Here is a 16219-nt window from a genome sequence, read left to right as displayed (position 1 = left end):
CGAATCCCTGCGGGGCCCGTGCGAGCTTGCCTAAAATGAGGTCATTGAGACTCGCTTTAGCTAAACTATTCAAGATAGCGCCGTTTAAAGAACGAGGGTAAGCACGACGTAAAAAAAAAAAAAAAAAAAAAAAAAAAAAAAAAGAGGTGCAACACGAGGACTTCCCAGGAGGTCACCCATCCTAGTACTACTCTCGCCCAAGCACGCTTAACTGCGGAGTTCTGATGGGATCCGGTGAATTAGTGCTGGTATGATCGCACCTATTAAAATATGCGCACATAATTATCATATGCATGTCTCGCGACGTAGGGTAAGTCGAGTTGCAAATCCCTGCGGGGCCCGTGGGAGCTTGCCTAAAATCAGGTCATTGAGACTCGCTTTAACTAAACTGTGCAAGATAGCGCCGTTTAAAGAACGAGGGTAAGCACGACGTAAAAAAAAAAAAAAAAAAAAAAAAAGAGGTGCAACACGAGGACTTCCCAGGAGGTCACCCATACTAGTACTACTCTCGCCCAAGCACGCTTAACTGCGGAGTTCTGATGGGATCCGGTGCATTAGTGCTGGTATGATCCCACCTATTATAATATGCGCACATAATTATCATATGCATGTCTTGCGACGTAGGGTAAGTCGAGCTGCGAATCCCTGCGGGGCCCGTGCGAGCTTGCCTAAAATGAGGTCATTGAGACTCGCTTTAGCTAAACTATTCAAGATAGCGCCGTTTAAAGAACGAGGGTAAGCACGACGTAAAAAAAAAAAAAAAAAAAAAAAAAAAAAAAAAAAAAAAAAAAAAAAAAAGAAAAAAAAGGTGCAACACGAGGACTTCCCAGGAGGTCACCCATCCTAGTACTACTCTCGCCCAAGCACGCTTAACTGCGGAGTTCTGATGGGATCCGGTGAATTAGTGCTGGTATGATCGCACCTATTAAAATATGTGCACATAATTATCATATGCATGTCTCGCGACGTAGGGTAAGTCGAGTTGCAAATCCCTGCGGGGCCCGTGCGAGCTTGCCTAAAATCAGGTCATTGAGACTCGCTTTAACTAAACTGTGCAAGATAGCGCCGTTTAAAGAACGAGGGTAAGCACGACGTAAAAAAAAAAAAAAAATAGGTGCAACACGAGGACTTCCCAGGAGGTCACCCATCCTAATACTACTCTCGCCCAAGCACGCTTAACTGCGGAGTTCTGATGGGATCCGGTGCATTAGTGCTGGTATGATCACACCTATTAAAATTTGCGCACATAATTATCATATGCATGTCTCGCGACGTAGGGTAAGTCGAGCTGCGAATCCCTGCGGGGCCCGTGCGAACTTGCCTAAAATGAGGTCATTGAGACTCGCTTTAGCTAAACTATTCAAGATAGCGCCGTTTAAAGAACGAGGGTAAGAACGACGTAAAAAAAAAAAAAAAAAAAAAAAAGGTGCAACACGAGGACTTCCCAGGAGGTCACCCATCCTAGTACTACTCTCGCCCAAGCACGCTTAACTGCGGAGTTCTGATAGGATCCGGTGCATTAGTGCTGGTATGATCGCACCTATTAAAATATGCGCACATAATTATCATATGCATGTCTTGCGACGTAGGGTAAGTCGAGCTGCGAATCCCTGCGGGGCCCGTGCGAGCTTGCCTAAAATGAGGTCATTGAGACTCGCTTTAGCTAAACTATTCAAGATAGCGCCGTTTAAAGAACGAGGGTAAGCACGACGTAAAAAAAAAAAAAAAAAAAAAAAAAAAAAAAAAAAAAGGTGCAACACGAGGACTTCCCAGGAGGTCACCCATCCTAGTACTACTCTCGCCCAAGCACGCTTAACTGCGGAGTTCTGATGGGATCCGGTGAATTAGTGCTGGTATGATCGCACCTATTAAAATATGCGCACATAATTATCATATGCATGTCTCGCGACGCAGGATAAGTCGAGTTGCAAATCCCTGCGGGGCCCGTGGGAGCTTGCCTAAAATCAGGTCATTGAGACTCGCTTTAACTAAACTGTGCAAGATAGCGCCGTTTAAAGAACGAGGGTAAGCACGACGTAAAAAAAAAAAAAAAAAAAAAAAGAGGTGCAACACGAGGACTTCCCAGGAGGTCACCCATCCTAGTACTACTCTCGCCCAAGCACGCTTAACTGCGGAGTTCTGATGGGATCCGGTGCATTAGTGCTGGTATGATCGCACCTATTATAATATGCGCACATAATTATCATATGCATGTCTTGCGACGTAGGGTAAGTCGAGCTGCGAATCCCTGCGGGGCCCGTGCGAGCTTGCCTAAAATGAGGTCATTGAGACTCGCTTTAGCTAAACTATTCAAGATAGCGCCGTTTAAAGAACGAGGGTAAGCACGACGTAAAAAAAAAAAAAAAAAAAAAAAAAAAAAAAAAAAAAAGAGGTGCAACACGAGGACTTCCCAGGAAGGGAGGTCACCCATCCTAGTACTACTCTCGCCCAAGCACGCTTAACTGCGGAGTTCTGATGGGATCCGGTGAATTAGTGCTGGTATGATCGCACCTATTAAAATATGCGCACATAATTATCATATGCATGTCTCGCGACGTAGGGTAAGTCGAGTTGCAAATCCCTGCGGGGCCCGTGCGAGCTTGCCTAAAATCAGGTCATTGAGACTCGCTTTAACTAAACTGTGCAAGATAGCGCCGTTTAAAGAACGAGGGTAAGCACGACGTAAAAAAAAAAAAAAAAAAAAATAGGTGCAACACGAGGACTTCCCAGGAGGTCACCCATCCTAGTACTACTCTCGCCCAAGCACGCTTAACCGCGGAGTTCTGATGGGATCCGTTGCATTAGTGCTGGTATGATCGCACCTATTATAATATGTGCACATAATTATCATATGCATGTCTTGCGACGTAGGGTAAGTCGAGCTGCGAATCCCTGCGAGGCCCGTGCGAGCTTGCCTAAAATCAGGTCATTGAGACTCGCTTTAGCTAAACTATTCAAGATAGCGCCGTTTAAAGAACGAGGGTAAGCACGACGTAAAAAAAAAAAAAAAAAAAAAAAAAAAAAAAAAAAAAAAAAAAAAAAAAAAAAAAAAAAAAAAAGAGGAGCAACACGAGGACTTCCCAGGAGGTCACCCATCCTAGTACTACTCTCGCCCAAGCACGCTTAACTGCGGAGTTCTGATGGGATCCGGTGCATTAGTGCTGGTATGATCGCACCTATTAAAATATGCGCACATAATTATCATATGCATGTCTCCCGATGTAGGGTAAGTCGAGCTGCGAATCCCTGCGGGGCCCGTGCGAACTTGCCTAAAATGAGGTTATTGAGACTCGCTTTAGCTAAACTATTCAAGATAGCGCCGTTTAAAGAACGAGGGTAAGAACGACGTAAAAAAAAAAAAAAAAAAAGGTGCAACTCGAGGACTTCCCAGGAGGTCACCCATCCTAGTACTACTCTCGCCCAAGCACGCTTAACTGCGGAGTTCTGATGGGATCCGGTGAATTAGTGCTGGTATGATCGCACCTATTAAAATATGCGCACATAATTATCATATGCATGTCTCGCGACGTAGGGTAAGTCGAGTTGCAAATCCCTGCGGGGCCCGTGGGAGCTTGCCTAAAATCAGGTCATTGAGACTCGCTTTAACTAAACTGTGCAAGATAGCGCCGTTTAAAGAACGAGGGTAAGCACGACGTAAAAAAAAAAAAAAAAAAAAAAAGAGGTGCAACACGAGGACTTCCCCGCTTAACTGCGGAGTTCTGATGGGATCCGGTGCATTAGTGCTGGTATGATCGCACCTATTATAATATGCGCACATAATTATCATATGCATGTCTTGCGACGTAGGGTAAGTCGAGCTGCGAATCCCTGCGGGGCCCGTGCGAGCTTGCCTAAAATGAGGTCATTGAGACTCGCTTTAGCTAAACTATTCAAGATAGCGCCGTTTAAAGAACGAGGGTAAGCACGACGTAAAAAAAAAAAAAAAAAAAAAAGAGGTGCAACACGAGGACTTCCCAGGAGGTCACCCATCCTAGTACTACTCTCGCCCAAGCACGCTTAACTGCGGAGTTCTGATGGGATCCGGTGAATTAGTGCTGGTATGATCGCACCTATTAAAATATGCGCACATAATTATCATATGCATGTCTCGCGACGTAGGGTAAGTCGAGTTGCAAATCCCTGCGGGGCCCGTGCGAGCTTGCCTAAAATCAGGTCATTGAGACTCGCTTTAACTAAACTGTGCAAGATAGCGCCGTTTAAAGAACGAGGGTAAGCACGACGTAAAAAAAAAAAAAAAAAAAAATAGGTGCAACACGAGGACTTCCCAGGAGGTCACCCATCCTAGTACTACTCTCGCCCAAGCACGCTTAACCGCGGAGTTCTGATGGGATCCGTTGCATTAGTGCTGGTATGATCGCACCTATTATAATATGTGCACATAATTATCATATGCATGTCTTGCGACGTAGGGTAAGTCGAGCTGCGAATCCCTGCGAGGCCCGTGCGAGCTTGCCTAAAATCAGGTCATTGAGACTCGCTTTAGCTAAACTATTCAAGATAGCGCCGTTTAAAGAACGAGGGTAAGCACGACGTAAAAAAAAAAAAAAAAAAAAAAAAAAAAAAAAAAAAAAAAAAAAAAAAAAGAGGTGCAACACGAGGACTTCCCAGGAGGTCACCCATCCTAGTACTACTCTCGCCCAAGCACGCTTAACTGCGGAGTTCTGATGGGATCCGGTGCATTAGTGCTGGTATGATCGCACCTATTAAAATATGCGCACATAATTATCATATGCATGTCTCCCGATGTAGGGTAAGTCGAGCTGCGAATCCCTGCGGGGCCCGTGCGAACTTGCCTAAAATGAGGTTATTGAGACTCGCTTTAGCTAAACTATTCAAGATAGCGCCGTTTAAAGAACGAGGGTAAGAACGACGTAAAAAAAAAAAAAAAAAAGGTGCAACTCGAGGACTTCCCAGGAGGTCACCCATCCTAGTACTACTCTCGCCCAAGCACGCTTAACTGCGGAGTTCTGATGGGATCCGGTGAATTAGTGCTGGTATGATCGCACCTATTAAAATATGCGCACATAATTATCATATATATGCATGTCTCGCGACGTAGGGTAAGTCGAGTTGCAAATCCCTGCGGGGCCCGTGCGAGCTTGCCTAAAATCAGGTCATTGAGACTCGCTTTAACTAAACTGTGCAAGATAGCGCCGTTTAAAGAACGAGGGTAAGCACGACGTAAAAAAAAAAAAAAAAAAAAAATAGGTGCAACACGAGGACTTCCCAGGAGGTCACCCATCCTAGTACTACTCTCGCCCAAGCACGCTTAACCGCGGAGTTCTGATGGGATCCGTTGCATTAGTGCTGGTATGATCGCACCTATTATAATATGCGCACATAATTATCATATGCATGTCTTGCGACGTAGGGTAAGTCGAGCTGCGAATCCCTGCGAGGCCCGTGCGAGCTTGCCTAAAATCAGGTCATTGAGACTCGCTTTAGCTAAACTATTCAAGATAGCGCCGTTTAAAGAACGAGGGTAAGCACGACGTAAAAAAAAAAAAAAAAAAAAAAAAGAAAAAAAAAAGAAAAAAAAAAAGAGGTGCAACACGAGGACTTCCCAGGAGGTCACCCATCCTAGTACTACTCTCGCCCAAGCACGCTTAACTGCGGAGTTCTGATGGGATCCGGTGCATTAGTGCTGGTATGATCGCACCTATTAAAATATGCGCACATAATTATCATATGCATGTCTCCCGATGTAGGGTAAGTCGAGCTGCGAATCCCTGCGGGGCCCGTGCGAACTTGCCTAAAATGAGGTCATTGAGACTCGCTTTAGCTAAACTATTCAAGATAGCGCCGTTTAAAGAACGAGGGTAAGAACGACGTAAAAAAAAAAAAAAAAAAGGTGCAACTCGAGGACTTCCCAGGAGGTCACCCATCCTAGTACTACTCTCGCCCAAGCACGCTTAACTGCGGAGTTCTGATGGGATCCGGTGAATTAGTGCTGGTATGATCGCACCTATTAAAATATGCGCACATAATTATCATATGCATGTCTCGCGACGTAGGGTAAGTCGAGTTGCAAATCCCTGCGGGGCCCGTGGGAGCTTGCCTAAAATCAGGTCATTGAGACTCGCTTTAACTAAACTGTGCAAGATAGCGCCGTTTAAAGAACGAGGGTAAGCACGACGTAAAAAAAAAAAAAAAAAAAAGAGGTGCAACACGAGGACTTCCCCGCTTAACTGCGGAGTTCTGATGGGATCCGGTGCATTAGTGCTGGTATGATCGCACCTATTATAATATGCGCACATAATTATCATATGCATGTCTTGCGACGTAGGGTAAGTCGAGCTGCGAATCCCTGCGGGGCCCGTGCGAGCTTGCCTAAAATGAGGTCATTGAGACTCGCTTTAGCTAAACTATTCAAGATAGCGCCGTTTAAAGAACGAGGGTAAGCACGACGTAAAAAAAAAAAAAAAAAAAAAAAAAAAAAAAAAAAAAAAAAAAAAAAAAAAAAAAAGAAGAGGTGCAACACGAGGACTTCCCAGGAAGGGAGGTCACCCATCCTAGTACTACTCTCGCCCAAGCACGCTTAACTGCGGAGTTCTGATGGGATCCGGTGAATTAGTGCTGGTATGATCGCACCTATTAAAATATGCGCACATAATTATCATATGCATGTCTCGCGACGTAGGGTAAGTCGAGTTGCAAATCCCTGCGGGGCCCGTGGGAGCTTGCCTAAAATCAGGTCATTGAGACTCGCTTTAACTAAACTGTGCAAGATAGCGCCGTTTAAAGAACGAGGGTAAGCACGACGTAAAAAAAAAAAAAAAAAAAGAAGAGGTGCAACACGAGGACTTCCCAGGAGGTCACCCATCCTAGTACTACTCTCGCCCAAGCACGCTTAATTGCGGAGTTCTGATGGGATCCGGTGCATTAGTGCTGGTATGATCGCACCTATTATAATATGTGCACATAATTATCATATGCATGTCTTGCGACGTAGGGTAAGTCGAGCTGCGAATCCCTGCGGGGCCCGTGCGAGCTTGCCTAAAATGAGGTCATTGAGACTCGCTTTAGCTAAACTATTCAAGATAGCGCCGTTTAAAGAACGAGGGTAAGCACGACGTAAAAAAAAAAAAAAAAAAAAAAAAAAAAAAAAAAAAAAAAAAAAAAAAAAAAAAAAAAAAAAAAAAAGGTGCAACACGAGGACTTCCCAGGAGGTCACCCATCCTAGTACTACTCTCGCCCAAGCACGCTTAACTGCGGAGTTCTGATGGGATCCGGTGAATTAGTGCTGGTATGATCGCAACTATTAAAATATGCGCACATAATTATCATATGCATGTCTCGCGACGTAGGGTAAGTCGAGTTGCAAATCCCTGCGGGGCCCGTGGGAGCTTGCCTAAAATCAGGTCATTGAGACTCGCTTTAACTAAACTGTGCAAGATAGCGCCGTTTAAAGAACGAGGGTAAGCACGACGTAAAAAAATAAAAAAAAAAATAGGTGCAACACGAGGACTTCCCAGGAGGTCACCCATCCTAGTACTACTCTCGCCCAAGCACGCTTAACTGCGGAGTTCTGATGGGATCCGTTGCATTAGTGCTGGTATGATCGCACCTATTATAATATGCGCACATAATTATCATATGCATGTCTTGCGACGTAGGGTAAGTCGAGCTGCGAATCCCTGCGGGGCCCGTGCGAGCTTGCCTAAAATGAGGTCATTGAGACTCGCTTTAGCTAAACTATTCAAGATAGCGCCGTTTAAAGAACGAGGGTAAGCACGACGTAAAAAAAAAAAAAAAAAAAAAAAAAAAAAAAAAAAAGGTGCAACACGAGGACTTCCCAGGAGGTCACCCATCCTAGTACTACTCTCGCCCAAGCACGCTTAACTGCGGAGTTCTGATGGGATCCGGTGAATTAGTGCTGGTATGATCGCACCTATTAAAATATGCGCACATAATTATCATATGCATGTCTCGCGACGTAGGGTAAGTCGAGTTGCAAATCCCTGCGGGGCCCGTGGGAGCTTGCCTAAAATCAGGTCATTGAGACTCGCTTTAACTAAACTGTGCAAGATAACGCCGTTTAAAGAACGAGGGTAAGCACGACGTAAAAAAAAAAAAAAAAAAAAAAAAAAAAAAAAAAAGAAGAAGTGCAACACGAGGACTTCCCAGGAGGTCACCCATCCTAGTACTACTCTCGCCCAAGCACGCTTAACTGCGGAGTTCTGATGGGATCCGGTGCATTAGTGCTGGTATGATCGCACCTTTTATAATATGCGCACATAATTATCATATGCATGTCTTGCGACGTAGGGTAAGTCGAGCTGCGAATCCCTGCGGGGACCGTGCGAGCTTGCCTAAAATCAGGTAATTGAGACTCGCTTTAGCTAAACTATTCAAGATAGCGCCGTTTAAAGAACGAGGGCAAGCACGACGTAAAAAAAAAAAAAAAAAAAAAAAAAAAAAAAAAAGAAAAGAAAAAAAGAGGTGCAACACGAGGACTTCCCAGGAGGTCACCCATCCTAGTACTACTCTCGCCCAAGCACGCTTAACTGCGGAGTTCTGATGGGATCCGGTGAATTAGTGCTGGAATGATCGCACCTATTAAAATATGCGCACATAATTATCATATATGCATGTCTCGCGACGTAGGGTAAGTCGAGTTGCAAATCCCTGCGGGGCCCGTGCGAGCTTGCCTAAAATCAGGTCATTGAGACTCGCTTTAACTAAACTGTGCAAGATAGCGCCGTTTAAAGAACGAGGGTAAGCACGACGTAAAAAAAAAAAAAAATAGGTGCAACACGAGGACTTCGCAGGAGGTCACCCATCCTAGTACTACTCTCGCCCAAGCACGCTTAACTGCGGAGTTCTGATGGGATCCGGTGCATTAGTGCTGGTATGATCGCACCTATTGAAATATGCGCACATAATTATCATATGCATGTCTCGCGACGTAGGGTAAGTCGAGCTGCGAATCACTGCGGGGCCCGTGCGAACTTGCCTAAAATGAGGTCATTGAGACTCGCTTTAGCTAAACTATTCAAGATAGCGCCGTTTAAAGAACGAGGGTAAGAACGACGTAAAAAAAAAAAAAAAAGAGGTTCAACACGAGGACTTCCCAGGAAGGGAGGTCACCCATCCTAGTACTACTCTCGCCCAAGCACGCTTAACTGCGGAGTTCTGATGGGATCCGGTGAATTAGTGCTGGTAAGATCGCACCTATTAAAATATGCGCACATAATTATCATATGCATGTCTCGCGACGTAGGGTAAGTCGAGTTGCAAATCCCTGCGGGGCCCGTGGGAGCTTGCCTAAAATCAGGTCATTGAGACTCGCTTTAACTAAACTGTGCAAGATAGCGCCGTTTAAAGAACGAGGGTAAGCACGACGTAAAAAAAAAAAAAAAAAAACAGGTGCAACACGAGGACTTCCCAGGAGGTCACCCATCCTAGTACTACTCTCGCCCAAGCACGCTTAACTGCGGAGTTCTGATGGGATCCGGTGCCCGTGGGAGCTTGCCTAAAATCAGGTCATTGAGACTCGCTTTAACTAAACTGTGCAAGATAGCGCCGTTTAAAGAACGAGGGTAAGCACGACGTAAAAAAAAAAAAAAAAAAAAAAGAGGTGCAACACGAGGACTTCCCAGGAGGTCACCCATCCTAGTACTACTCTCGCCCAAGCACGCTTAACTGCGGAGTTCTGATGGGATCCGGTGCATTAGTGCTGGTATGATCGCACCTATTATAATATGCGCACATAATTATCATATGCATGTCTCGCGACGTAGGGTAAGTCGAGCTGCGAATCCCTGCGGGGCCCGTGCGAGCTTGCCTAAAATGAGGTCATTGAGACTCGCTTTAGCTAAACTATTCAAGATAGCGCCGTTTAAAGAACGAGGGTAAGCACGACGTAAAAAAAAAAAAAAAAAAAAAAAAAAAAAAAAAAAAAAAAAAAAAAAAAAAAAAAAGAGGTGCAACACGAGGACTTCCCAGGAAGGGAGGTCACCCATCCTAGTACTACTCTCGCCCAAGCACGCTTAACCGCGGAGTTCTGATGGGATCCGGTGAATTAGTGCTGGTAAGATCGCACCTATTAAAATATGCGCACATAATTATCATATGCATGTCTCGCGACGTAGGGTAAGTCGAGTTGCAAATCCCTGCGGGGCCCGTGGGAGCTTGCCTAAAATCAGGTCATTGAGACTCGCTTTAACTAAACTGTGCAAGATAGCGCCGTTTAAAGAACGAGGGTAAGCACGACGTAAAAAAAAAAAAAAAAAAAAAGAGGTGCAACACGAGGACTTCCCAAGAGGTCACCCATCCTAGTACTACTCTCGCCCAAGCACGCTTAACTGCGGAGTTCTGATGGGATCCGGTGCATTAGTGCTGGTATGATCGCACCTATTATAACATGCGCACATAATTATCATATGCATGTCTTGCGACGTAGGGTAAGTCGAGCTGCGAATCCCTGCGGGGCCCGTGCGAGCTTGCCTAAAATGAGGTCATTGAGACTCGCTTTAGCTAAACTATTCAAGATAGCGCCGTTTAAAGAACGAGGGTAAGCACGACGTAAAAAAAAAAAAAAAAAAAAAAAGAGGTGCAACACGAGGACTTCCCAGGAGGTCACCCACCGTAGTACTACTCTCGCCCAAGCACGCTTAACTGCGGAGTTCTGATGGGATCCGGTGAATTAGTGCTGGTATGATCGCACCTATTAAAATATGCGCACATAATTATCATATGCATGTCTCGCGACGTAGGGTAAGTCGAGTTGCAAATCCCTGCGGGGCCCGTGGGAGCTTGCCTAAAATCAGGTCATTGAGACTCGCTTTAACTAAACTGTGCAAGATAACGCCGTTTAAAGAACGAGGGTAAGCACGACGTAAAAAAAAAAAAAAAAAAAAAAAAAAGAGGTGCAACACGAGGACTTCCCAGGAGGTCACCCATCCTAGTACTACTCTCGCCCAAGCACGCTTAACTGCGGAGTTCTGATGGGATCCGGTGAATTAGTGCTGGTATGATCGCACCTATTAAAATATGCGCACATAATTATCATATGCATGTCTCGCGACGTAGGGTAAGTCGAGTTGCAAATCCCTGCGGGGCCCGTGGGAGCTTGCCTAAAATCAGGTCATTGAGACTCGCTTTAACTAAACTGTGCAAGATAACGCCGTTTAAAGAACGAGGGTAAGCACGACGTAAAAAAAAAAAAAAAAAAAAAAAAAAAAAAAAAAAAAAAAAAAAAAAAAAAGAGGTGCAACACGAGGACTTCCCAGGAGGTCACCCATCCTAGTACTACTCTCGCCCAAGCACGCTTAACTGCGGAGTTCTGATGGGATCCGGGGCATTAGTGCTGGTATGATCGCACCTTTTATAATATGCGCACATAATTATCATATGCGTGTCATGCGACGTAGGGTAAGTCGAGCTGCGAGTCCCTGCGGGGACCGTGCGAGCTTGCCTAAAATCATGTAATTGAGACTCGCTTTAGCTAAACTATTCAAGATAGCGCCGTTTAAAGAACGAGGGCAAGCACGACGTAAAAAAAAAAAAAAAGAGGTGCAACACGAGGACTTCACAGGAGGTCACCCATCCTAGTACTACTCTCGCCCAAGCACGCTTAACTGCGGAGTTCTGATGGGATCCGGTGAATTAGTGCTGGTATGATCGCACCTATTAAAATATGCGCACATAATTATCATATGCATGTCTCGCGACGTAGGGTAAGTCGAGTTGCAAATCCCTGCGGGGCCCGTGCGAGCTTGCCTAAAATCAGGTCATTGAGACTCGCTTTAACTAAACTGTGCAAGATAGCGCCGTTTAAAGAACGAGGGTAAGCACGACGTAAAAAAAAAAAAAAAAAAAAAAAAAAAAAAAAAAAAAAAAAAAAAAAGAAAAAAAAAAAAAAAGAGGTGCAACACGAGGACTTCCCAGGAGGTCACCCATCCTAGTACTACTCTCGCCCAAGCACGCTTAACTGCGGAGTTCTGATGGGATCCAGTGAATTAGTGCTGGTATGATCGCACCTATTAAAATATGCGCACATAATTATCATATGCATGTCTCGCGACGTAGGGTAAGTCGAGTTGCAAATCCCTGCGGGGCCCGTGGGAGCTTGCCTAAAATCAGGTCATTGAGACTCGCTTTAACTAAACTGTGCAAGATAGCGCCGTTTAAAGAACGAGGGTAAGCACGACGTAAAAAAAAAAAAAAAAAAAGAAAAGGTGCAACACGAGGACTTCCCAGGAGGTCACCCATCCTAGTACTACTCTCGCCCAAGCACGCTTAATTGCGGAGTTCTGATGGGATCCGGTGCATTAGTGCTGGTATGATCGCACCTTTTATAATATGCGCACATAATTATCATATGCATGTCTTGCGACGTAGGGTAAGTCGAGCTACGAATCCCTGCGGGGACCGTGCGAGCTTGCCTAAAATCAGGTAATTGAGACTCGCTTTAGCTAAACTATTCAAGATAGCGCCGTTTAAAGAACGAGGGCAAGCACGACGTAAAAAAAAAAAAAAAAAAAAAAAAAAAAAAAAAAAAAAAAAAGAGGTGCAACACGAGGACTTCCCAGGAGGTCACCCATCCTAGTACTACTCTCGCCCAAGCACGCTTAACTGCGGAGTTCTGATGGGATCCGTTGCATTAGTGCTGGTATGATCGCACCTATTATAATATGCGCACATAATTATCATATGCATGTCTTGCGACGTAGGGTAAGTCGAGCTGCGAATCCCTGCGGGGCCCGTGCGAGCTTGCCTAAAATCAGGTCATTGAGACTCGCTTTAGCTAAACTATTCAAGATAGCGCCGTTTAAAGAACGAGGGTAAGCACGACGTAAAAAAAAAAAAAAAAAAAAAAGAGGTGCAACACGAGGACTTCCCAGGAGGTCACCCATCCTAGTACTACTCTCGCCCAAGCACACTTAACTGCGGAGTTCTGATGGGATCCGGTGAATTAGTGCTGGTATGATCGCACCTATTAAAATATGCGCACATAATTATCATATGCATGTCTCGCGACGTAGGGTAAGTCGAGTTGCAAATCCCTGCGGGGCCCGTGGGAGCTTGCCTAAAATCAGGTCATTGAGACTCGCTTTAACTAAACTGTGCAAGATAGCGCCGTTTAAAGAACGAGGGTAAGCACGACGTAAAAAAAAAAAAAAAAAAGAGGTGCAACACGAGGACTTCCCAGGAGGTCACCCATCCTAGTACTACTCTCGCCCAAGCACGCTTAACTGCGGAGTTCTGATGGGATCCGGTGCATTAGTGCTGGTATGATCGCACCTTTTATAATATGCGCACATAATTATCATATGCATGTCTTGCGACGTAGGGTAAGTCGAGCTGCGAATCCCTGCGGGGACCGTGCGAGCTTGCCTAAAATCAGGTAATTGAGACTCGCTTTAGCTAAACTATTCAAGATAGCGCCGTTTAAAGAACGAGGGCAAGCACGACGTAAAAAAAAAAAAAAAAAAAAAAAAAAAAAAAAAAAAAAAAAAGAAAAGAAAAAAAGAGGTGCAACACGAGGACTTCCCAGGAGGTCACCCATCCTAGTACTACTCTCGCCCAAGCACGCTTAACTGCGGAGTTCTGATGGGATCCGGTGAATAAGTGCTGGTATGATCGCACCTATTAAAATATGCGCACATAATTATCATATATGCATGTCTCGCGACGTAGGGTAAGTCGAGTTGCAAATCCCTGCGGGGCCCGTGCGAGCTTGCCTAAAATCAGGTCATTGAGACTCGCTTTAACTAAACTGTGCAAGATAGCGCCGTTTAAAGAACGAGGGTAAGCACGACGTAAAAAAAAAAAAAAAAATAGGTGCAACACGAGGACTTCCCAGGAGGTCACCCATCCTAGTACTACTCTCGCCCAAGCACGCTTAACTGCGGAGTTCTGATGGGATCCGGTGCATTAGTGCTGGTATGATCGCACCTATTGAAATATGCGCACATAATTATCATATGCATGTCTCGCGACGTAGGGTAAGTCGAGCTGCGAATCCCTGCGGGGACCGTGCGAACTTGCCTAAAATGAGGTCATTGAGACTCGCTTTAGCTAAACTATTCAAGATAGCGCCGTTTAAAGAACGAGGGTAAGAACGACGTAAAAAAAAAAAAAAAAAAAAAAAAAAAAGAGGTGCAACACGAGGACTTCCCAGGAAGGGAGGTCACCCATCCTAGTACTACTCTCGCCCAAGCACGCTTAACTGCGGAGTTCTGATGGGATCCGGTGAATTAGTGCTGGTAAGATCGCACCTATTAAAATATGCGCACATAATTATCATATGCATGTCTCGCGACGTAGGGTAAGTCGAGTTGCAAATCCCTGCGGGGCCCGTGGGAGCTTGCCTAAAATCAGGTCATTGAGACTCGCTTTAACTAAACTGTGCAAGATAGCGCCGTTTAAAGAACGAGGGTAAGCACGACGTAAAAAAAAAAAAAAAAAAAAACAGGTGCAACACGAGGACTTCCCAGGAGGTCACCCATCCTAGTACTACTCTCGCCCAAGCACGCTTAACTGCGGAGTTCTGATGGGATCCGGTGCCCGTGGGAGCTTGCCTAAAATCAGGTCATTGAGACTCGCTTTAACTAAACTGTGCAAGATAGCGCCGTTTAAAGAACGAGGGTAAGCACGACGTAAAAAAAAAAAAAAAAAAAAAAAAGAGGTGCAACACGAGGACTTCCCAGGAGGTCACCCATCCTAGTACTACTCTCGCCCAAGCACGCTTAACTGCGGAGTTCTGATGGGATCCGGTGCATTAGTGCTGGTATGATCGCACCTATTATAATATGCGCACATAATTATCATATGCATGTCTCGCGACGTAGGGTAAGTCGAGCTGCGAATCCCTGCGGGGCCCGTGCGAGCTTGCCTAAAATGAGGTCATTGAGACTCGCTTTAGCTAAACTATTCAAGATAGCGCCGTTTAAGGAACGAGGGTAAGCACGACGTAAAAAAAAAAAAAAAAAAAAAAAAAAAAAAAAAGAAAAAAAAAAAAAAAGAGGTGCAACACGAGGACTTCCCAGGAAGGGAGGTCACCCATCCTAGTACTACTCTCGCCCAAGCACGCTTAACTGCGGAGTTCTGATGGGATCCGGTGAATTAGTGCTGGTAATATCGCACCTATTAAAATATGCGCACATAATTATCATATGCATGTCTCGCGACGTAGGGTAAGTCGAGTTGCAAATCCCTGCGGGGCCCGTGGGAGCTTGCCTAAAATCAGGTCATTGAGACTCGCTTTAACTAAACTGTGCAAGATAGCGCCGTTTAAAGAACGAGGGTAAGCACGACGTAAAAAAAAAAAAAAAAAAAAAGAGGTGCAACACGAGGACTTCCCAGGAGGTCACCCATCCTAGTACTACTCTCGCCCAAGCACGCTTAACTGCGGAGTTCTGATGGGATCCGGTGCATTAGTGCTGGTATGATCGCACCTATTATAACATGCGCACATAATTATCATATGCATGTCTTGCGACGTAGGGTAAGTCGAGCTGCGAATCCCTGCGGGGCCCGTGCGAGCTTGCCTAAAATGAGGTCATTGAGACTCGCTTTAGCTAAACTATTCAAGATAGCGCCGTTTAAAGAACGAGGGTAAGCACGACGTAAAAAAAAAAAAAAAAAAAAAAAAAAAAAAAAAAAAGAGGTGCAACACGAGGACTTCCCAGGAGGTCACGCATCCTAGTACTACTCTCGCCCAAGCACGCTTAACTGCGGAGTTCTGATGGGATCCGGTGAATTAGTGCTGGTATGATCGCACCTATTAAAATATGCGCACATAATTATCATATGCATGTCTCGCGACGTAGGGTAAGTCGAGTTGCAAATCCCTGCGGGGCCCGTGGGAACTTGCCTAAAATCAGGTCATTGAGACTCGCTTTAACTAAACTGTGCAAGATAGCGCCGTTTAAAGAACGAGGGTAAGCACGACGTAAAAAAAAAAAAAAAAAAAAAAAAAAAAAAAAAAAAAAAAAAAAAAAAAAAAAAAAAAAACACGAGGACTTCCCAGGAGGTCACCCATACTAGTACTTCTCTCGCCCAAGCACGCTTAACTGCGGAGTTCTGATGGGATCCGGTGCATTAGTGCTGGTATGATCGCACCTATTATAATATGCGCACATAATTATCATATGCATGTCTTGCGACGTAGGGTAAGTCGAGCTGCGAATCCCTGCGGGGCCCGTGCGAGCTTGCCTAAAATGAGGTCATAGAGACTCGCTTTAGCTAA

General features: G+C 45.0%; 40 non-coding genes and 7 pseudogenes across 40 annotated transcripts; all 47 read right to left on the bottom strand.

The window, feature by feature from the left end:
* Window positions 1–143: 143 nt before the first annotated feature.
* On the bottom strand, window positions 144–262 carry LOC148557437 (5S ribosomal RNA). The gene has a single exon (XR_015888964.1). It is a non-coding gene; the product is annotated as a 5S ribosomal RNA (ribosomal RNA).
* A 196-nt stretch (window positions 263–458) lies between these two features.
* Window positions 459–577, bottom strand: LOC148557436 (5S ribosomal RNA). Its single transcript, XR_015891166.1, has one exon. It is a non-coding gene; the product is annotated as a 5S ribosomal RNA (ribosomal RNA).
* A 228-nt stretch (window positions 578–805) lies between these two features.
* On the bottom strand, window positions 806–924 carry LOC148557435 (5S ribosomal RNA). Its single transcript, XR_015889194.1, has one exon. It is a non-coding gene; the product is annotated as a 5S ribosomal RNA (ribosomal RNA).
* A 187-nt stretch (window positions 925–1111) lies between these two features.
* On the bottom strand, window positions 1112–1230 carry LOC148557434 (5S ribosomal RNA). Its single transcript, XR_015890160.1, has one exon. It is a non-coding gene; the product is annotated as a 5S ribosomal RNA (ribosomal RNA).
* Window positions 1231–1423: 193 nt separating this feature from the next.
* LOC148557433 (5S ribosomal RNA) lies at window positions 1424–1542 on the bottom strand. The gene has a single exon (XR_015889892.1). It is a non-coding gene; the product is annotated as a 5S ribosomal RNA (ribosomal RNA).
* A 206-nt stretch (window positions 1543–1748) lies between these two features.
* Window positions 1749–1867, bottom strand: LOC148557432 (5S ribosomal RNA). Its single transcript, XR_015889193.1, has one exon. It is a non-coding gene; the product is annotated as a 5S ribosomal RNA (ribosomal RNA).
* A 194-nt stretch (window positions 1868–2061) lies between these two features.
* Window positions 2062–2180, bottom strand: LOC148557431 (5S ribosomal RNA). Its single transcript, XR_015890162.1, has one exon. It is a non-coding gene; the product is annotated as a 5S ribosomal RNA (ribosomal RNA).
* A 209-nt stretch (window positions 2181–2389) lies between these two features.
* On the bottom strand, window positions 2390–2513 carry LOC148557430 (5S ribosomal RNA; annotated as a pseudogene).
* Window positions 2514–2705: 192 nt separating this feature from the next.
* On the bottom strand, window positions 2706–2824 carry LOC148557429 (5S ribosomal RNA). Its single transcript, XR_015891063.1, has one exon. It is a non-coding gene; the product is annotated as a 5S ribosomal RNA (ribosomal RNA).
* Window positions 2825–3059: 235 nt separating this feature from the next.
* On the bottom strand, window positions 3060–3178 carry LOC148557428 (5S ribosomal RNA). The gene has a single exon (XR_015889525.1). It is a non-coding gene; the product is annotated as a 5S ribosomal RNA (ribosomal RNA).
* A 188-nt stretch (window positions 3179–3366) lies between these two features.
* On the bottom strand, window positions 3367–3485 carry LOC148557427 (5S ribosomal RNA). Its single transcript, XR_015890169.1, has one exon. It is a non-coding gene; the product is annotated as a 5S ribosomal RNA (ribosomal RNA).
* Window positions 3486–3953: 468 nt separating this feature from the next.
* LOC148557426 (5S ribosomal RNA) lies at window positions 3954–4072 on the bottom strand. The gene has a single exon (XR_015888963.1). It is a non-coding gene; the product is annotated as a 5S ribosomal RNA (ribosomal RNA).
* Window positions 4073–4264: 192 nt separating this feature from the next.
* LOC148557425 (5S ribosomal RNA) lies at window positions 4265–4383 on the bottom strand. The gene has a single exon (XR_015891062.1). It is a non-coding gene; the product is annotated as a 5S ribosomal RNA (ribosomal RNA).
* Window positions 4384–4604: 221 nt separating this feature from the next.
* LOC148557424 (5S ribosomal RNA) lies at window positions 4605–4723 on the bottom strand. The gene has a single exon (XR_015890151.1). It is a non-coding gene; the product is annotated as a 5S ribosomal RNA (ribosomal RNA).
* Window positions 4724–4910: 187 nt separating this feature from the next.
* On the bottom strand, window positions 4911–5029 carry LOC148557423 (5S ribosomal RNA). The gene has a single exon (XR_015890168.1). It is a non-coding gene; the product is annotated as a 5S ribosomal RNA (ribosomal RNA).
* Window positions 5030–5226: 197 nt separating this feature from the next.
* On the bottom strand, window positions 5227–5345 carry LOC148557422 (5S ribosomal RNA). Its single transcript, XR_015891061.1, has one exon. It is a non-coding gene; the product is annotated as a 5S ribosomal RNA (ribosomal RNA).
* Window positions 5346–5563: 218 nt separating this feature from the next.
* LOC148557421 (5S ribosomal RNA) lies at window positions 5564–5682 on the bottom strand. Its single transcript, XR_015890140.1, has one exon. It is a non-coding gene; the product is annotated as a 5S ribosomal RNA (ribosomal RNA).
* A 187-nt stretch (window positions 5683–5869) lies between these two features.
* LOC148557420 (5S ribosomal RNA) lies at window positions 5870–5988 on the bottom strand. Its single transcript, XR_015890167.1, has one exon. It is a non-coding gene; the product is annotated as a 5S ribosomal RNA (ribosomal RNA).
* Window positions 5989–6490: 502 nt separating this feature from the next.
* LOC148557419 (5S ribosomal RNA) lies at window positions 6491–6614 on the bottom strand (annotated as a pseudogene).
* A 193-nt stretch (window positions 6615–6807) lies between these two features.
* Window positions 6808–6926, bottom strand: LOC148557418 (5S ribosomal RNA). Its single transcript, XR_015889976.1, has one exon. It is a non-coding gene; the product is annotated as a 5S ribosomal RNA (ribosomal RNA).
* Window positions 6927–7162: 236 nt separating this feature from the next.
* On the bottom strand, window positions 7163–7281 carry LOC148557417 (5S ribosomal RNA). The gene has a single exon (XR_015890310.1). It is a non-coding gene; the product is annotated as a 5S ribosomal RNA (ribosomal RNA).
* A 190-nt stretch (window positions 7282–7471) lies between these two features.
* On the bottom strand, window positions 7472–7590 carry LOC148557416 (5S ribosomal RNA). The gene has a single exon (XR_015890292.1). It is a non-coding gene; the product is annotated as a 5S ribosomal RNA (ribosomal RNA).
* Window positions 7591–7795: 205 nt separating this feature from the next.
* Window positions 7796–7914, bottom strand: LOC148557415 (5S ribosomal RNA). Its single transcript, XR_015889192.1, has one exon. It is a non-coding gene; the product is annotated as a 5S ribosomal RNA (ribosomal RNA).
* Window positions 7915–8123: 209 nt separating this feature from the next.
* Window positions 8124–8242, bottom strand: LOC148557414 (5S ribosomal RNA). The gene has a single exon (XR_015888731.1). It is a non-coding gene; the product is annotated as a 5S ribosomal RNA (ribosomal RNA).
* Window positions 8243–8460: 218 nt separating this feature from the next.
* Window positions 8461–8579, bottom strand: LOC148557413 (5S ribosomal RNA). The gene has a single exon (XR_015890082.1). It is a non-coding gene; the product is annotated as a 5S ribosomal RNA (ribosomal RNA).
* A 188-nt stretch (window positions 8580–8767) lies between these two features.
* LOC148557412 (5S ribosomal RNA) lies at window positions 8768–8886 on the bottom strand. Its single transcript, XR_015889491.1, has one exon. It is a non-coding gene; the product is annotated as a 5S ribosomal RNA (ribosomal RNA).
* Window positions 8887–9073: 187 nt separating this feature from the next.
* LOC148557411 (5S ribosomal RNA) lies at window positions 9074–9197 on the bottom strand (annotated as a pseudogene).
* A 401-nt stretch (window positions 9198–9598) lies between these two features.
* On the bottom strand, window positions 9599–9717 carry LOC148557410 (5S ribosomal RNA). Its single transcript, XR_015890129.1, has one exon. It is a non-coding gene; the product is annotated as a 5S ribosomal RNA (ribosomal RNA).
* A 227-nt stretch (window positions 9718–9944) lies between these two features.
* LOC148557409 (5S ribosomal RNA) lies at window positions 9945–10068 on the bottom strand (annotated as a pseudogene).
* Window positions 10069–10260: 192 nt separating this feature from the next.
* LOC148557408 (5S ribosomal RNA) lies at window positions 10261–10379 on the bottom strand. The gene has a single exon (XR_015888676.1). It is a non-coding gene; the product is annotated as a 5S ribosomal RNA (ribosomal RNA).
* A 194-nt stretch (window positions 10380–10573) lies between these two features.
* LOC148557407 (5S ribosomal RNA) lies at window positions 10574–10692 on the bottom strand. Its single transcript, XR_015889235.1, has one exon. It is a non-coding gene; the product is annotated as a 5S ribosomal RNA (ribosomal RNA).
* Window positions 10693–10889: 197 nt separating this feature from the next.
* LOC148557406 (5S ribosomal RNA) lies at window positions 10890–11008 on the bottom strand. The gene has a single exon (XR_015888961.1). It is a non-coding gene; the product is annotated as a 5S ribosomal RNA (ribosomal RNA).
* A 222-nt stretch (window positions 11009–11230) lies between these two features.
* LOC148557405 (5S ribosomal RNA) lies at window positions 11231–11349 on the bottom strand. The gene has a single exon (XR_015889711.1). It is a non-coding gene; the product is annotated as a 5S ribosomal RNA (ribosomal RNA).
* A 186-nt stretch (window positions 11350–11535) lies between these two features.
* LOC148557404 (5S ribosomal RNA) lies at window positions 11536–11654 on the bottom strand. The gene has a single exon (XR_015889817.1). It is a non-coding gene; the product is annotated as a 5S ribosomal RNA (ribosomal RNA).
* A 234-nt stretch (window positions 11655–11888) lies between these two features.
* LOC148557403 (5S ribosomal RNA) lies at window positions 11889–12007 on the bottom strand. The gene has a single exon (XR_015890130.1). It is a non-coding gene; the product is annotated as a 5S ribosomal RNA (ribosomal RNA).
* Window positions 12008–12200: 193 nt separating this feature from the next.
* Window positions 12201–12319, bottom strand: LOC148557402 (5S ribosomal RNA). The gene has a single exon (XR_015890045.1). It is a non-coding gene; the product is annotated as a 5S ribosomal RNA (ribosomal RNA).
* Window positions 12320–12532: 213 nt separating this feature from the next.
* On the bottom strand, window positions 12533–12651 carry LOC148557401 (5S ribosomal RNA). Its single transcript, XR_015889900.1, has one exon. It is a non-coding gene; the product is annotated as a 5S ribosomal RNA (ribosomal RNA).
* Window positions 12652–12844: 193 nt separating this feature from the next.
* On the bottom strand, window positions 12845–12963 carry LOC148557400 (5S ribosomal RNA). The gene has a single exon (XR_015889743.1). It is a non-coding gene; the product is annotated as a 5S ribosomal RNA (ribosomal RNA).
* Window positions 12964–13152: 189 nt separating this feature from the next.
* Window positions 13153–13271, bottom strand: LOC148557399 (5S ribosomal RNA). Its single transcript, XR_015890118.1, has one exon. It is a non-coding gene; the product is annotated as a 5S ribosomal RNA (ribosomal RNA).
* A 226-nt stretch (window positions 13272–13497) lies between these two features.
* LOC148557398 (5S ribosomal RNA) lies at window positions 13498–13616 on the bottom strand. The gene has a single exon (XR_015889721.1). It is a non-coding gene; the product is annotated as a 5S ribosomal RNA (ribosomal RNA).
* Window positions 13617–13806: 190 nt separating this feature from the next.
* On the bottom strand, window positions 13807–13925 carry LOC148557397 (5S ribosomal RNA). Its single transcript, XR_015888753.1, has one exon. It is a non-coding gene; the product is annotated as a 5S ribosomal RNA (ribosomal RNA).
* Window positions 13926–14124: 199 nt separating this feature from the next.
* LOC148557396 (5S ribosomal RNA) lies at window positions 14125–14248 on the bottom strand (annotated as a pseudogene).
* Window positions 14249–14653: 405 nt separating this feature from the next.
* LOC148557395 (5S ribosomal RNA) lies at window positions 14654–14772 on the bottom strand. Its single transcript, XR_015890106.1, has one exon. It is a non-coding gene; the product is annotated as a 5S ribosomal RNA (ribosomal RNA).
* Window positions 14773–14992: 220 nt separating this feature from the next.
* On the bottom strand, window positions 14993–15116 carry LOC148557394 (5S ribosomal RNA; annotated as a pseudogene).
* Window positions 15117–15308: 192 nt separating this feature from the next.
* On the bottom strand, window positions 15309–15427 carry LOC148557393 (5S ribosomal RNA). Its single transcript, XR_015890095.1, has one exon. It is a non-coding gene; the product is annotated as a 5S ribosomal RNA (ribosomal RNA).
* Window positions 15428–15634: 207 nt separating this feature from the next.
* LOC148557392 (5S ribosomal RNA) lies at window positions 15635–15753 on the bottom strand. The gene has a single exon (XR_015891080.1). It is a non-coding gene; the product is annotated as a 5S ribosomal RNA (ribosomal RNA).
* Window positions 15754–15975: 222 nt separating this feature from the next.
* On the bottom strand, window positions 15976–16094 carry LOC148557391 (5S ribosomal RNA; annotated as a pseudogene).
* Between the last annotated feature and the right edge of the window lie 125 nt (window positions 16095–16219).

Source organism: Arachis ipaensis, chromosome B6 (assembly GCF_059453495.1).
Source record: "Arachis ipaensis isolate K30076 ecotype BB chromosome B6, ASM5945349v1, whole genome shotgun sequence".
NCBI lineage: Eukaryota > Viridiplantae > Streptophyta > Magnoliopsida > Fabales > Fabaceae > Arachis > Arachis ipaensis.
The sequence above is the reverse complement of the archived record's forward strand: the minus strand, read 5'-3'. Positions and strand labels throughout refer to the sequence as shown.